Source organism: Mus caroli, chromosome 4 (assembly GCF_900094665.2).
Source record: "Mus caroli chromosome 4, CAROLI_EIJ_v1.1, whole genome shotgun sequence".
Lineage (NCBI taxonomy): Eukaryota > Metazoa > Chordata > Mammalia > Rodentia > Muridae > Mus > Mus caroli.
In genome coordinates this window covers 56,415,243-56,431,547 of record NC_034573.1, presented here as the reverse complement: position 1 = coordinate 56,431,547, position 16,305 = coordinate 56,415,243, and the positions used below count along the sequence as shown (strand labels likewise).

Below are 16,305 nucleotides of genomic sequence, written 5' to 3'. Positions count from 1 at the left end.
CTTGACTCTTAACCTCCAATCTGATAAAAACCCATTTGCAATATTGTTATATTACTGGGCTTCTTATAAGTAGATAGAGAGAGCAGAGATATTGTACTTTTATTTACATTGTTGCCCAATCAGATTAAGCTAGTGTTCCTTTAATAGAATTCAAGTGGGACCCTAATTAGAAAATCCCCTTTGATTTGAAAAAATGCAGTGAAAGAACTTAACGGCAGGCATGTGGAAGTTCCTAAGCCTAGTGTAGACAACTTGTATTTTTAATGGAAATACAAAACAGTCTAAGAACTCATAAAACCAAAACAAAACCATGCAGATTTTAAGGAACCTAGCCCATACAACAGCTAAGACATCTGCTTTCTACTCAGCTCCTCATGAGCATCTTATCTTTAGAGGTGACTTGGTTCTGCCCTTGACAGATCCCATCAGGTGGAGAAAACTGCACTGAACGTTGGGGAGCCTGCTGTTCTTTCTGTGTTGTCCTTTCCTGCACCTAAGCATGTGTATTCACACAAACAGCTTTCTTTCTATTATAATGAGTTCAGTCTACCCCTAAGAACTACCAGAAAAAGCAGTCTCCCCTCCCCTCTTACCTAAGAGACCCACTTGAGGCAGGCTGAGGCAGGTCATGGTACAGACCTGCAAGCTCAGCACATGGGAAGCAGGTTACAAGTTTCAGGACAGCCTGAGCTACATAAGGAGACCCAGTCTCAAAAAGCTAAACCAAGTCAAGGAAAACAAAATACTTAGAAAGCTAGACTTTGGAAGTCCTAGAATCTCTAGCAAAATAAAAATGAATTTGTGGACAGAAGCCAGGACATCAGCAAGAAAGCTAAGTCCTGGTGTCCTGTGAGTCTCAGCACTCACTGTATTTCTAGCAGGTGAGCTCTAAGCTTCACATTCTTTTATTTCCCTGGTATTACGTAACCAAAGGAGGAGAAATACTCCCTGAGGATGATGGAATAGACCCACAAAAGGCAATAAGGAAGTAGTCAGTCTGGTAGGCAGGCCCTCCTTCGAGCCCAGGCAGATATAATCTAGAGTCTTGGACTTCTAGAGACTGCCTAGGTCTTTCCCAACTTTGGTGATAAGGGGGATTAAGAAGGCTTTTATTCTTAAAACTATAAGGGTTAAGTTTCCTTTTACATTGGTACAAACACAAACCAGACAATCCGCTTTCCTGCTTTTGGAAAAAAAAAAAAAGGAGAAACTCAAGGTCAAACATATTAAAGCACAATAAACAGGGACTCATGCTATGGACTATGTCCATATGACCAAGTAAGCAGTTCGGCTGCACTGATACTACCTTTTAATGACCTGTATCAGGCGAGTAGATAGTCTTCGTACTGGCCAGACTCTGTGTCAAGTAACTTTCAAAACTTCCTCGTGTGAAGGACTGATCTACTCTCTCACAGTCCGCCTCTGAGGATGACTATAGGCAGCTTCCCTATGGCTAAACTTCAACATTTCTTGATGGCTTTATGAAAATCAATCTCCCCACCTTCACACATACACCCCTTCCTCAAGCTTTATACATTCTAAGTTTCCCAATGAGCTGGTCCTGATGTTTCTGCCTTTAATCCCAGCACTTGGGAGGCATAGCCAGGGCTACATAGTGAGCTTCCCCCCACCCCCGCCCCAAAAGTCCAAGTGAAACAATGCTTCAGTTTGACTCTCTAACATTTTGCTCAAAAAGGAATCATCTATAAATTCTCACCTGCTTCTCTTCACAGCACTGGTTAGGTTGGGCTAACAACTGATTTAGTGACTCTCTGAAGACTTTCAGCGATCACTCTCATTATGTTAGTTTTTCTTTCTTCACCAGATGTCACAGTAAGCATTACTTCAGATAGTTCCTGCAGTCCCCGAAAGCACTTTTGGGGGAAGGGGGGTGGGGACCAGGCTGGCCCATTGTACACATTCAGGCAGCAGCAGAATTCTTGCCGTTGAATTACTCATACATTAGGCTCCCAGGCTGCATCAAAAGGAACCAACCACCAGACACATAAAGGGGAAAACTACTTCAAACAATTAGACTTAAGAGCTTTCGTTTATGAGAGTGGCCAATAATCTAGGCAAACAAGAAATGCTGCATGGATTGACAAGTTTTTAAAATCATAAAACAGCAGCTATCAATTAGTGGCTCTTCCTCCTGGAGGCTCTTGGCTAGGAATATATATTCAGCAGGACAGTAATTCAGCTGCCCTGAGACTCCAAATCTAATTCTGTCCATAGCAGAGAGCAAACCTGTGATCTGATTGTAATCAGAAAAAGACAAAAAGCACTCTGTTTCCAGCTATTAGTTGAAGGTCACCTTCTCGTGTCATGAGTTTCATCAGCCCACATCACTCCACCTTATTAAGCTGTTCAGACTGAACAAGCATGAATAGGAAACCTGTTGGGGCAAGACAGATGCTGGGGGCCTAACTGCATGAGGCCCTGCATAGCGACTAAGGGCCACCATTTATCAGAGAAAGCATGCTAATGTCAAATGGTGCTAACGCCCATTGTCCAGTCCCTACATCACTTGTGTCTCTTGGGTTCAAACATGAATGAATAGAAGAACTACCACATAAGCAACAAAACAAAGGTGAGAAAAGAAGCCATAACTAGTTTAAACATGAGACATGATAATTACTTTACTGTGAAAATTGTTTTGTACTTTAGAGCTCTATTTTCCTTAACTATAAAAATAAGACAGTATGTTATTAGTGGAGCCCTACCCAAAACTAAAACTTCACTCAACATTTTTGCTTGTATCTAGTCGAACAGACTGCCTCTATCATCCTCACTATTGACTTATGTCAGGGATCACCCCACTTTATTTATTTACCTTTCCATGTCCTACAGACCCAAGTAAATATAGGAAAGGGGGCCTTTCAGGTAGGACTAGTCATCATTATTATTATTATTATTGTGGTGGTGGTGGGACTGAACCCAAAGCTTGTGTGAACTCTTATCACGGAACTACATTCTCCAGCCTGCAAGGTAAGCTTTTAAGAGTTGGATGAATTAGAGGCAGGCGGATTTTTTGAGTTCCAGGCTAGCCTGGGCTACAAAGTGAGTTCCAGGACAGCCAGGGCTATACAGAGAAACCCTGTCTAGAAAAACAAAAAACAAAGAACAAGCAAACAAACAACAACAACCAAAAAACCCCCAAAAACAAAAAAATAAAAAAAAAAAGAGTTGGATGAATTAATCTCACTTCAACTATTTATTTCACAGAAGTCTACATGTTGACATACAAATTTGAATATTTATATTTCTGGCCTAACTGGTTTGCCTTTTAGATAGATGGCTTTAAAAAAATGGTTATTTTGACTGACAAATGTGAGGAGAGAGGCTGATAATAAAATTCTTACTTGTTTCTAAAAGTTCAAGTGGGGGCTGGAAAGATAGCTTAGCCATTAAGAGCACTGACTGTTCTTCCAAAGGCCCCGAGTTCAATTCCCAACAACCACATGGTGGCTTACAACCATCTGTAATAGGATCTGATGCCCTCTTATGGTATGTCTAAAAACAGCTATGGTATACTCATATAAATATAATAAACAAATCTTTAAAGAAAAAAAAGTTCAAGTGGACTGAAATGCCAGCCCAGATCCTAGGAACTGAGCCTTGAAGGCCCTACACCTTGACAAACAACACACAAATGTACAACAGAGGAAATTCAAGAACTGTCAGGTTAGATCAATTTAAAGTACATTTCCTCTGTACATTTAATAAATAAATAATTGCATAGAACCTGAAACAAACAGCATGTTGAAAAATCTTTTCTGGGGCTGGGCATGGTGGTGCATGCATGCCTCCCAACACTCAGGATGTGGAGACAGGCAGATCTTTTTGAGTTCTAGACCAGTCTGGTCTATAAAGCGGAGTCCAGGATAGTCAGGGCTCTGTAACACAGAGAAGCCCTGTCTCAGAAAACAAAACAAAACAAAACAAAACAAAACAAAACGCCTGGAAGAAGCGAGGTGCAGAGGGCCTCAGTGGCCTACTCATATACTCTCCTGTACTAAAGAGTGAGGCCTTCGGCCAGGAACCATAGATTTTTCCACCCAGCTCAGTCTCTGGAAGTGACGGGACCTTCTGGCTGGCCTTGGGGGTTTCATTATTGACAGCTCTGTTGCCACTTTTGTGCCTACATCAATCACTCCTGTGCTCCAGCCTCAAATGTCCACCCTTCCAATGTCTTTGTGAAACAAGTCCTCCCTAGCTTCCAGTATCTACTTCTCAGACTACTACACATCTGTAAAACATGAACCTTTTCCTGTAAGTCTAACTGGGGCTAGGTGGCAACAAATCCCTAAACTGTCTTCATGATCTTTTCTTTTCTTTTCTTTTCTTTTCTTTTCTTTTCTTTTCTTTTCTTTTCTTTTCTTTTCTTTTCTTTTCTTCTTCTTCTTCTTCTTCTTCTTTTTTTTTTTTTTTTTTTTTTTTGGTTTTTTGAGACAGGGTTTCTCTGTATAGCTCTCTGGCTGTCCTGGAACTCAGAAATCTGCCTGTCTCTGCCTCCCAAGTGCTGGGATTAAAGGCGTGTGCCACCACTGCCCAGCTTCATGACCTTTTCCACCTGTGCTTATTTCTGTCTGCGTGCTAACAGAATGGTGTAGAGATAAGGCAGAAGAAACAGTTGACTGGAGGCATTACTCCAAAATTCCTTCTCACAACCACAAATATTTCAAACCACTGTTGCCACCTTTGGACATAATAATAACAATAGTTGTTATTCTTATTATTATTATGAGAGGCTAAGGAAAGAAGCCTGGTTTCAAGAAAGTAGGACCCCAAAGAAACAAATAAACTGGAAAAACCTTAGAAAAGTTACAGCATGGACCAATCTGTAAATGTAGTAATTTTTAGTAACTGCTTCAACACCTGTGGGGACATGTCATGTATTGCTCCATTCCAGAAATATAAGCAAACTCTTCCAGCCAAGCCAAATACAGAAAGAAGATGCTCCACAGTGATCCGAATCGTGCTATTTGATGGTGATGGTGTTGGTCTAAGAACCAGCAGCCCAGGTTAAACTAGTATCTCAAGTCCAGGTGTTTCTCAAGCTGTGAACTGCTTTCTAGGCTGCAGTATGAGGAACTATTTCCCTCATGGTACACTGATTTTACCTGACTCTTTGTTCCGTCTGTGTCTGTCTCACTCTCTTCATATCTCAGTGTAACCCTCTTCACATGGGAATCTCCCTCCCTCCCTCCCTCCCTCCCTCCCTCCCCTCTCCCCATTCTAATTCTCTCTACATGGGCGTGTTTCACTAAGACAGATCTTAGCTTTTCTGAATGATTTTAGCACTTTGAAACTTTTTTTTTTCCGACTATGCCCTCTTGAAACTCCTTTCCCCCCATATCTCCATAGGTCCAAATCCTGTTCCTATTTACACTTATCATGCAGAACACACACAGCACCCAAACTAAGAATAAATCAGAGCCCATAACTTCTGTTGAGTGTGCACTCTAGTTCACTCTGTAGAACTAGAGTATCCCTTTGATGAGGGTTGTCTTGTATTTCTAACTAAAGAAATCTCTTTTTTTGGACTTTGCTACTTATGAAAAATTTAACCAATAGTTCTTAACATACAAGATGGAAATATCACATATATTCCCTAAGTTCCTTGAGGACAAGAAACTTCCTAATTCCTACCTTTCAGCCTCTGGAAGAACATTCTACCAGCAGTCTTTCAAAGGGATCTGTTGAGCTGTGTATGAAGCTCACCCATTTGGTTGAGGGCTTGCCAGCATGTAGGAAACCCTGGGCTCCATCCCCAGCAGCACCGCATAAACAGGGCATGGTGGTGCATGTCTGTATTCCTAGTGTTTAGGATGTAAGAACAGAGGACCAGAAGTTCAAATTATCTTCAGTACACAGTGAGTTTAGGCTAGTTTAGGCTAGCCTATGCTACATAAAAGTCTTCCCCTCTGCACAAAGCAAAAGTATTTATTAATTCTTATAAAACCATGTAGATTCTAATATCCATTTACATGGAATTAGATAAAAATGACAAGCTATTTGCTTTTGGGGAGCTCCCCTAAGGGAGAAACCCTCATTAACTATAGAAGCAAATAAATATGTGTAGGTACACAATTTATGATAAGTGGATGAAGGGGAAAACATCTGTAAATGGAAGACCCAGGAAGGAACAAAACTGGACAGAATGGGGCAGGAAGGAAGACAACATGATGACCCTTTACAGAGGTGGCATTTAAGAACTGCTATATTATTAGAGCTTGGTATATGGGCAGGAAAGTGTCCCACCGAGGCAAGAGAAGCACCCAGGGCATCCAAGGTCAACAACACAGTCAGGGAGAGAAGAGGTTAAGATTGAAGTGGCTGTTCCTTTGTTCAGACCTTGCTCTTGGGGAAAGAGTTAAAAAGTATCAGTTAAAGGACTTAAGAGTTTATCAGTCAGGAGTCTGTCTATACATTGTATCTGAAGGGTAACTGGGAGTTCGTTCTTCACAAGTAGCAAGCCGGGAGAGACACAAGCATGGAGTTATACAGCATTCAAATTCTGGCTCTGTTCATTTCTGGCTCCTGGAATAATTCTTTAAACAGTCCATGGTCTTTAGGACTGCAGTAAGTACCATGTTCAGAAGTTGTGCTAAATTCAAAGCACTTGGATAAACCATTCAAATCTGATACTTGTCAGCCAGCCAGCCAGCCAGTCAAGCAAACAAATAAAACGCAGGTAGACTAAGTTCCAGGAAGAACACGCAGCAGAATATAAAAACAGCAAGTGCTTAATAATTTCTCACTGGACCTCATAACTGTTACACCAAAATGCTCTCTACAGTAACACAGACCTCAGGCTTCACTTGCACCTCCCCCAACAGTATCAGTGGCTAGCAGTAGGGAGCTTCAGTTTTTAATATCCTGCTTTAAAGACAACGGACAACATGGGAGACTGAGTTCACAAGTTGGATGCTTGTTCCAACCTCACCGTGCAGAATTATTTTGTGTAAAACACTTCTTAGTCTCAGTATCACTGACATTTTAAGCTAGACAATCCTTTATTACAAACTGTCACATGTTACAGGATGTTTAATAGCATCCTTAGCCTCTCTCACACAACTAGAAAATAATTCCCACTCATAGACTTCACACTTCTCTACATAATTCCACCTGAACCTTTATGATAATTACAATTAGAAATTTTAGTTCTAGCCCTGATTATTTTCCTTATACATTGAGCAATTTAACCTTTTATAGTTCTCTTAGTCAAAGGACAGAATAATTTATCTTTAGAACCTATTTAGTTTAAAAGTTCAGATGTGGACAGCAGTTTCCATAAAGCAAACACACATTTGCCTTTCTGAATGCCTCAGAGTTGATAAGCTTTCAACATTCCGATCTTTCCCAGGCTCTAGCACTTACTTATCATACACACAGATCATCCGCACTTGGCAGTTCACTCTTAGATAAGCATCTCCTCTGAGAGGCATTTCGCCAAAGTGGAGACTGCCTCCAGAGATGGGCTGCTGACCAGGTGCTCAACACTGGAACTCAGACAGGAACTCATATACGAACACATAAAACTGGGATAATAACATCACAACATCATAAAAATCAAAGTAAATGTATACATGAAAGCAACTGCTACCCTAATAACATACACAATAAATAATAAATGCTAATCACTTCCTTCCTAACTCAGGTGCTTCTCAAAGTCCAAAGACTACTTGGATCAGAATTACCAGTAACATTGCTGAGTATAAACCCAGGGAGTTAAGGAGGCAGGATTATGAGGTGCAGGCTATCTTGGGCTACATGGTAAGTTCAAGGTCTACCAAGTCTACCTAGTGAAACCTTGTCTTAAAAACCAACCAACCAACCAACCAACCAAAAGAAGCAAGGGGTGGAGAGATGGTTCAACGGTTAAGAGCACTGGCTGTTCTTTCTAGCATCCAAATGACAGGTCACAGTAATCTCTAACTCCATTCAGTCTCTGTTCTGTGGTTGTGAGACAAGTATAATACATTGAGCTACTCTTGAGATGGGCCTGTGAGATAGTTCAGCAGGCAAAGAAACCTGCTGCCACGTGCTTCTACCCTAAACCATCCTTTGCTGGCCCCAAATTGCATACTTTCTGGAGTTTTGCCTTTCCGGTTTTAAAAACAAGGAAGCTATGCACAGGAAAGAGACACTTTTCCCTTTTAGTTATGGCAATTCTGCAAATTTGTAAGTGACCTGTATTCACTTTCCAGTGGGTAGGATGGTGAGGTGGTACTTACTGGCTGTGTGCCCAAGGGCAAATTACGTACTAGCTTTGTGCCTTAGCTAGACAGGGAAAATAGAGTAATTTATCTCAGAGGATTGCTGTAAGAGATATTATCAAGACTCCACTGTGGTAGCAGCATAAGAGAAGAGGCTAATTCCCACTAATAGGGGTGACAAAGCTGGGTGTGGTGGGTCATGGCTGTAATTCCAGCCTGCATCCATAAGGCTGACCAGGAGGGCTACATGGATAGCCTGGGCTAAACACTGAGTGAGACACTGCCTCAGACAATCAAAATAAATAAGTAAAACAGAGAAGAGGCAACAGCATCTGCATCAAGACAAAGTGGATGTAAACATTCAAGCACAGTGCCCAAATCCAGTAAGTCCTCCAGGAACATTCAGAATCCTTACATTGTCAGGTGTCATGGTGCATCCCTTAATCCTCAGCGCTGGGAGGCACGAGCAGGAGGACCTCTGAGAGTTAGAGGTCAGCCAGAGGGACAAAGGAAGAAACAGTCTCAAAAGCAAGTAATGACAAATCTTGCCCCCAACCCTGCCCCCTAACCCTCCCAAACTATTTCTTCTTTAAAAAAGGCTGGGAGGAGGTGGTGATGGCACATGCCTTTAATCCCAGCACTTAGGCAAGCAGATCTCTGAGTTAAGAACCCTGTCTTAGAAATAATAAAGACGAAACCAAACCAAACAAAAAAACCAAACCAAACCAAACAACCCTCTTACAAGTTACATTTATTTAGCTACTATCTGTCCGTAGGTCTTTAGTCCCAGGACTCCAGAGGTTGGAGTAGAAGGAAGTAGTTCTCTTCCTCCACCAATGTGAGCTCTGGAGATAAAACTGGTTCTCAGAGAATTCCTGGAAAGACGGTGTCTGTAGAGGCTGACTGACAGCTAAAAATTAAAAAATAATGAAGAGTCTGGGATACCGCTGACCCCATAGCTTAATTAGGGTTTCTTTTGGGTTGTCTTGACCTCTCAAAGAGCTATTCTTGCCAGCTCAGTAATCAGAACTAACACCCTGATAAACAGATGAAAACCTTTGTATTTACTTCACAAAATCCTATTTGTTACCAACTGAAGGGCTAAGAATGCTATCAGGTAACACTCAGGCAGGCCTATCTGCCTGGCTGCTAACCTGCAAGCCTGGAAATCACTATGTAGACCAGGATGGATTTGAACTCTCAGAGATCGACTGGAATTAAAAGTGTGAAGTACTTCACCCTTCCTAAGCTGCTACTCTACAATGACAGTTACAAATTCCAGGGCCACCCTTCTTTCCAGTCTCCATCCTCCTCAGCTGGGGTTTCAGGAGTGTGATCCTCAACCTTTCAGAGGCAGGGATACCTACCCTTCGCCCATGTCTATCTCATGCTCAGTCATTTTCCTAGTTCCCTGCTGCACCTTATTTTCCCTACAATGTTTCAACGTTACCACTTCTGCTTGCTTTCTGACAACAGAAGATGCTTTTTTTTTCTTATAATTTTTTTTTTTTTTCTTTTTCCAGACAGTAGCTCTGGCTCTACTAGGACTCATTCTGAAGACCAGGCTGTCTAAAACTCACAGAGATCTACCTGCCTCTGCTGGGATTAAAGGCTGCCACCACCTTCCAGCATAATTACCTATCTTTAAATATCTATCAGGCTAGAGAGATGGCTCAGTGGCTAAGAGCACTGAGTGCTCTTCCAGAGGTCCTGAGTTCATATCCCAGCAACCACATGGTGGCTCACAACCATCTGTAAAGGGATCTGATGTCCTCTTCTGGTGTGTCTGAAGACAGCTACAGTGTATTCATTCATACACATAAAATAAATAAAATCTTTAAAACATTATTTAAATATATCTGTCTGTCTATATATTTGTGGTAATTTCATAGGATTTTGGAAAGGGAAAGATGAAAGTTCAAAATGCCATCTTGAGATGGAATGTGATTATACTACAGTGTATATACATAGATAATACAGTATTCTTGTTCGTTTTATCTTTTCTACATTCAAGTTTAGGAACAGGGATAGGTCAGAGGTACAAGATGATATTGTTGAAGTCATAACAAGGAAACTTTTCATACAGTTTTCTGCAAGGTTTCTGAGCCTCTGACAGATTACCTCATCGGGAAAATGTGGCCTGTGGGCCTTCAATCATCCAACAGCAACTTTCCCTGGCAGACTGAGAGCCTTTAGTAGGAGTACCCAGGGAAGCCACGTGCTAGTTTACAATCCTGTCCTCTACTTTCTAGGAGTGGTAGTTCTTGGTTCACAGTTGGCCTGGTTGGTGCTTGCCCCTCAGAGTTCATTGGAGCCATCCCACAGAAAGACTATGAATGCTTAGAGACTGGTCAACATGTGAATTTTATTCTAAAATTCAAAAAGTCAATTCGAATCAAATTGTATCTTCTTACTGTATTGTATGTCTTGGTGACTGTAAGAGTTCACTGTTGACAGATGTGATGGTGTACACCTTTAATCTCAGCATTTAGGAACTCTGTGAGTTTTAGGCCAGCCTGGTCTACATACTTAGTTCCAGGTCAGTCTGAGCTACATAATAGAGAGAATCTATCTCAAAACAACAACAACCACAACAACCAAAACCACAATAACAACAAAAACCCAAACCAAACCAAACCAAACACCCCCAAACAAACAAAAATGAAACCAAAGCCAAAGTTATCTCCTTATTTAGAGTTTTATGGTTTCAAAAAGTGAGCTTTATGGGAGTGAAAGGGTACGTGTTCCATATACTCCATATGCTGTGCCCACTGTGTGTGCTTCCCTCCACAGCAACAAAACAATGTTCCAAATTTTCAACCAAGAGTGACACTGGAAACCAGAAAGGCATTTGCATGCATGACTGTGACATACACACACTCACACAGAGCTCAAGGTAGCTGCTCAAGGTCTTTAGTCTTTTCTCTGGAATATACAGAGACGAGGAGTTGAAAGGCAACAAAGCTGTACAGAGAAAAGGACAGGCAGGAACCTGGAAGGGCAGCAAGCTGGATTACTTGATTTGGTACCCTCTGCCCCAGGGGCCACAGAAAATCTACAGAGAAATGACAGGAGGCTCTGGCTTAAAGCTGCAAAAGCACACAGCAAATTTCAGAAATGCCTTGGCGACTGAGCAGCTGAATGAAGGGGTGAGAAAGGAGGGAAGAGAAGGTTAGGCTTAAGGAAGTATGGGGGAAGAAACTGGACGTGGTGACATACGTGCCTCTACTCCTAAGACCCCAGAGGTGGAGGCAAGAGGATCAAAAGCTCAAGGCTGTCCTTCACCTACTTAAGGAATTTGAGGCCAGCCTAGTCACAAGAGACCTTGACTCAAAATTTAAAAAAATATATTATTATTATTATTATGAAGAAAAAGTTGTTATTGGCTGACACTTCTGACCTGCTTTATGGTCTCTCAACTCAAAGACACAGCTGTGAAGGTGTCACACACTTCAGACAGTTACCAGCCACACATTACAACAAAGTTATCCCATAATTATTACAACATCTGAGAAGAAGGTAAAAAACATCGGCATAGTGCTATTTATAGTCTCCGTCCCTCCATGCATTGATGTAAAGAGTGAATGTTTCTATATGTAAGTAAGGTAAGTATGCCTGGGACATGGTTCGTTTTTCTAAGTTTAGAATATAGTCACCTTGTAAATGAGTTCTTAGGGAATGTCATATTGAAAAGGATTAGAAAATATCTACGACTGTGACACAGTCCTAGTTGTGATTCTCTGCAGAAATCCCACTTACAGGAAAGGGACATGTGCTAAACAATCCCCTTGTGCAATACTAGTGGCTCCTAGTTCTTCTTTATCAGCTCCTAAGTCTGTTCAAGGCCTCTGCAGAGCCACCTCACTTATCAAGAGAGAAAAGAAAACAAGGTTCTAAGCAACTTTTTTAAAGACTGAATCGCTAAAATGAGATAGGGCTAATCTAGACAGTTGGTTACATACTCTCTTGGGGAAGCCCACACCCGTACTTGGGTCCACCTTGCTTTCCCTCCCTCCATTTGGGAAGCTTAAGTACATCTGTCTGTCTTTCTCTTAATCTTTGTATTTGAGCCTATATTAAAGTTCCTTTAATGTTGCTATATGTTTCAGAGAATTTCTTGGGCTGCTGAGGATGGCAGAATAGATGGCAGCGTTTGTCCTTTCATGGCTGACAAAATGACCTATACAAGGTCCCCATTGAAGACCTGGTCTCTAAATAATAGAGGCTAACGGGTTTCAAACAGTTTTCCCTTTCTTTCATTGAGCACTGGTGATTAAAACCCTACAAACCATTAGTCAGTCTTTCCTGCATATATTCCCTGACACCTCTAAACAGCTCAAAATATTTATCCTACAGGCAAATATGTAAACTATTGTATGTACAAAGGTATGCACTATAGGACTGTCTGAAACACCAAAACACTGAAAGTACAACCCAAGTGTTCAGTGATTAAATTAGCTATCATATTTCCAGGACACGGAATACTCTACCGCCATTTAAGAGTAAGGAATGTCTGCACACCTTTATAGGATGACCCTCCAGACATAGTGTGAGCTTGGGAGGAGGAGCAGAGCACAGCATACGATGGTTTATAAACATATTTTAAAGGGAAAAGTATATACACACGTTTACAACTTGAAAAATTAAATGATCAGCCCAATTCCTTTATTTTCCACACGGGGAAACCAAGGCACACGCTATTAGAGAATGACATTAACATCCTTCCTAGCCAACTTTACATTTGCTTCTGTGAAGGGAGTCTAAGGTCTGCCCTCCATGTCTCCAGATGATTGGCTGGGAGGTGGCTAAGCAGGAGGGGTTTCTGAGCCCACGTATCCTGCTTTGGCAGTAAGGACTACAGAGGCTCTTTCCTTTGGCCCACTCTCACCTTTCCACACAGAGGAGATCAGGTATAGAAATACATTCTTCGCAAAGGGCTTTAGAAAGTCTTTATTTGTCTGTTCCCCATACACAACTCAAATTCGATACGACAAACAAACTGAAAGGTTCTTTAGTTATGCAATGGCAGAAGGTCTCAAGTCCACTGGGGAGTGGATCTCCTGGACACTGTACTCCAAGTCTCTGCTACCTTTTGTTGTGGTTAAGCCACATCCCGGAACCAAGCAAGCACGACGTGACCGCTTTCTTCCTTCTCTTACTGCTCCACTGCAGTCTGGGTGTGGTTTCAGTCCCGTAATTAGAACTATTTCAAGTATTATTTATGTAAAGATTTCAGAATGGTTTACATATAGGATCAGAGTGGAGCCAAGACTGCATTATGCTTCACAGACTGAAGATTGCCACATATTAGCTATATGACATTAAGCAAAACAAAACAAGACAAAACACCAGTGAGATGGCTCAGTGGGTAAAGCATTTGTTGAGCAAACCTGGAGACCTGAGTTCGATTCCCAAAACCCAATAAAGGTGAAAGGAAAGAACTGAGACCTGAGTTCGATTCCCAAAACCCAATAAAGGTGAAAGGAAAGAACTGACTCAACAAAGTTGTACTTTGATCTCTACACATATGCATGCCCATACCCACACCTGCATACAAAAATAAATAAATAGCTTAGGCTGGCCTTGAACTTACTGTGTAGCTGAGGACAACCCTAAATTCCTGATTTTCCTGTTTCCTCTTCCCAAAGTATATAGCTTTTGGTCATTTGATTTAAAGAATACTAGCTACTCAGATACATGCAGGGGCAAAGCATTTCTTCAACTACTTGCTTGCTGTAGTCAAAGGCAGACTGTACTTGCTACAACCCAAGGTCTTTCATTGTTTAATCTGTTCTTTAGTTACAGAGGATTTCAATGAATGTGCCTAGTATATGGTATGAAACAGAAATTAGAAAACAGTTGAATTGTGCTTTTTGCTTTTTATTCAGTAGAAAACTGCAATTAAATATATAATAAGAACTGGTGTTCCATCAAACCACTAATTAACAAAAGATGACATTATCAAAGTGCAGTAAGAGAACAACTGAAAACAAAAAATTGCTCCTGGATGCTGGTTCCGATCTTAGCTGCAATGCGTGGGAGGCAGAGGCAGGTGAATCTGTGAGTTCCAGGTCAGCCTGGTCTACATGGTGAGACCTCTAAAAAGCAGAAACAGCTAAGAGACTACGGGTACATAGTTAACAGCCTTCCCCTTTTATTTCAGAAGCCAAAAGAAACCAAATGGCTGCATTCTACTGCTCTGAACTGCTTGAAAATTAGATCGATCCAAATAGTTCTTTACCAAGAACCAATCGGAAGGGCTCAGCAAGGCTAGAAAAGGTCCATTATTAATGTGCTGCTAATGTTTTGCTCTCAAGCCATTTTTCCAAGTTTACTTTTGAGAGGCAAGCTTCCATCTCATGCTGCATTGCATAATGTCCTCAGCCTACAAAAGCAGGTTGTGTACAAAACCCTGGGGCCATTGTGTAAAGGAAAAGAGGCAGGGTGGACCCTTCTCAACCCCTTCCTTCTCGGCAGGGTTTGCATTCCTAAGGATGGGCCCCTCCTCTGTGTAGGGATGTTACCTAAATCATAAAATGATACACCTCAAAGCCATGGGACTTCAAAAGCATTTTCTTCTCAGTACTACTATAAGGTGTGTGTGTGTACTTAATACTGTAATGTAGTAAGTATAAGACTTCATACCTAGTTAAAAAGAATAGGAGAACTGTTTTAAAGATGGCTTTTTTGTGCTAAGAGCTGAATGTGGGAGTATAGGCATGAGAACCCAACGTCCTATTGCCCTACTCCCTGCCCAGTCAAGCTTGCCTGGCAAATTTAAAAGGCTGAGTTTTCTGGGTGATTTACTTGACATCAGTTAAAATCTTGTCACTATAAACATTTCAACTTAGAAAGTTAGAAACAAGAGGGCAAAAGAATGACCTGAAGAGCAGAAACATTCAAGACACAAGACACACACACACACACACACACACACACACACACACACACACGCTCGCACGCACACAGAGGCTGGCCGCAACCTTGTTATCTACTTGCCCTCTCTGATCTTGAATTCCTCCTCTCCACAGTGCTGGGATTACAGGCCACCATTCCAGCTAAGGATCAGAGACTTCTCATACTTAATTATTACCTTCACAACTCATTTCAGTTTATTTACAGTCTGGAATCTTTGTTTTGCTCAACTCGAAATTGAGATTACAATCCAAAAAGAAATGGATCGAAGCTTTTAAGATTACTATCATTGCACTAAGTAGTGTTTACCATGCCTTACCTCACCTCAACCAATCTGTATGACCCCATGTTCTAGGATTACTAGGAAAAAAGAGGCTACCTACCCAAGAAAGGCAAACTTTTCCTTTACAGACTCCTAAACTAACCAGATTTTTAAAATGTTAATCATGTCTTGCATCTAATCCCAGCACTAGAAAGGCAGAGGCAGGTGGACCTCTGTGACTTGGAGGCAAGCCTGGTCGGCATAGCTCCAGGATAGCCGGGGACACACACTGAGACCCTGTCTGAAAATCAAACCAACCAGCCAAAAATATTAATCGTGTCATGTAGAGTATAAATCATTTCATGCTGATCTAACTGGAAACTTGTCACCTTGGACTCTAATAAATATGGCTTTGGGTTGCTTTTAAATATTATTTTTTAATTCTCTGTGTATATTACCTCAAACAGTCAGAAAAGAATCTTAAAGAATTCCTAAACAATTTAACTGACAAAGAAGAGATTTATTCCATGTGGCCACACTGGGAAAAGGGAAAAAAAATCCAGTTACAGCCCCCTCCCTGCCTACACACACAGAATCTGCCTTCAGGATTCTGAAGAGAAGGCAGATTCAGTAGAGGGCCTGAAAGCAGTGATAGTCAAGGTATGGTCTCGACATTATTGTGTCTTCTATAATAAACAAAAACTGTGTCTAACAAGTTTAAATCTCTTTCCAGGAGTAAGGGTTCCTCTTGGACGGCCAGGTGTCAGACCTTTTTTTCCCAGAATGAGGAACCACTGTAAGGTAGCCACAGATAATGTAAATAAATGAGCCGGGTTGTGTTCCGACAAAACTGCAAAAACAGGCAGCGAGACTTGTGGGTAGTCTGTTCATCTCTGAGAACCACAT

General features: G+C 41.4%; 1 protein-coding gene across 2 annotated transcripts in view; it reads right to left on the bottom strand.

Annotated features, from left to right (window-relative positions):
* The window catches only part of Slc31a1 (solute carrier family 31 member 1), a 31,632-nt gene that overhangs the window by 10,389 nt on the left and 4,938 nt on the right, over positions 1-16,305 (bottom strand). Inside the window, exon 1 of one of the 2 annotated variants that reach the window (XM_029476024.1) lies at positions 5,653-5,752. The exons of the other annotated variant lie outside the window; for it this stretch is intronic. The gene's annotated coding sequence lies outside the window, so the exon portion shown is untranslated. Of the gene's footprint in view, positions 1-5,652; positions 5,753-16,305 lie in introns of those variants that run through there. 2 annotated transcript variants of the gene reach the window in all.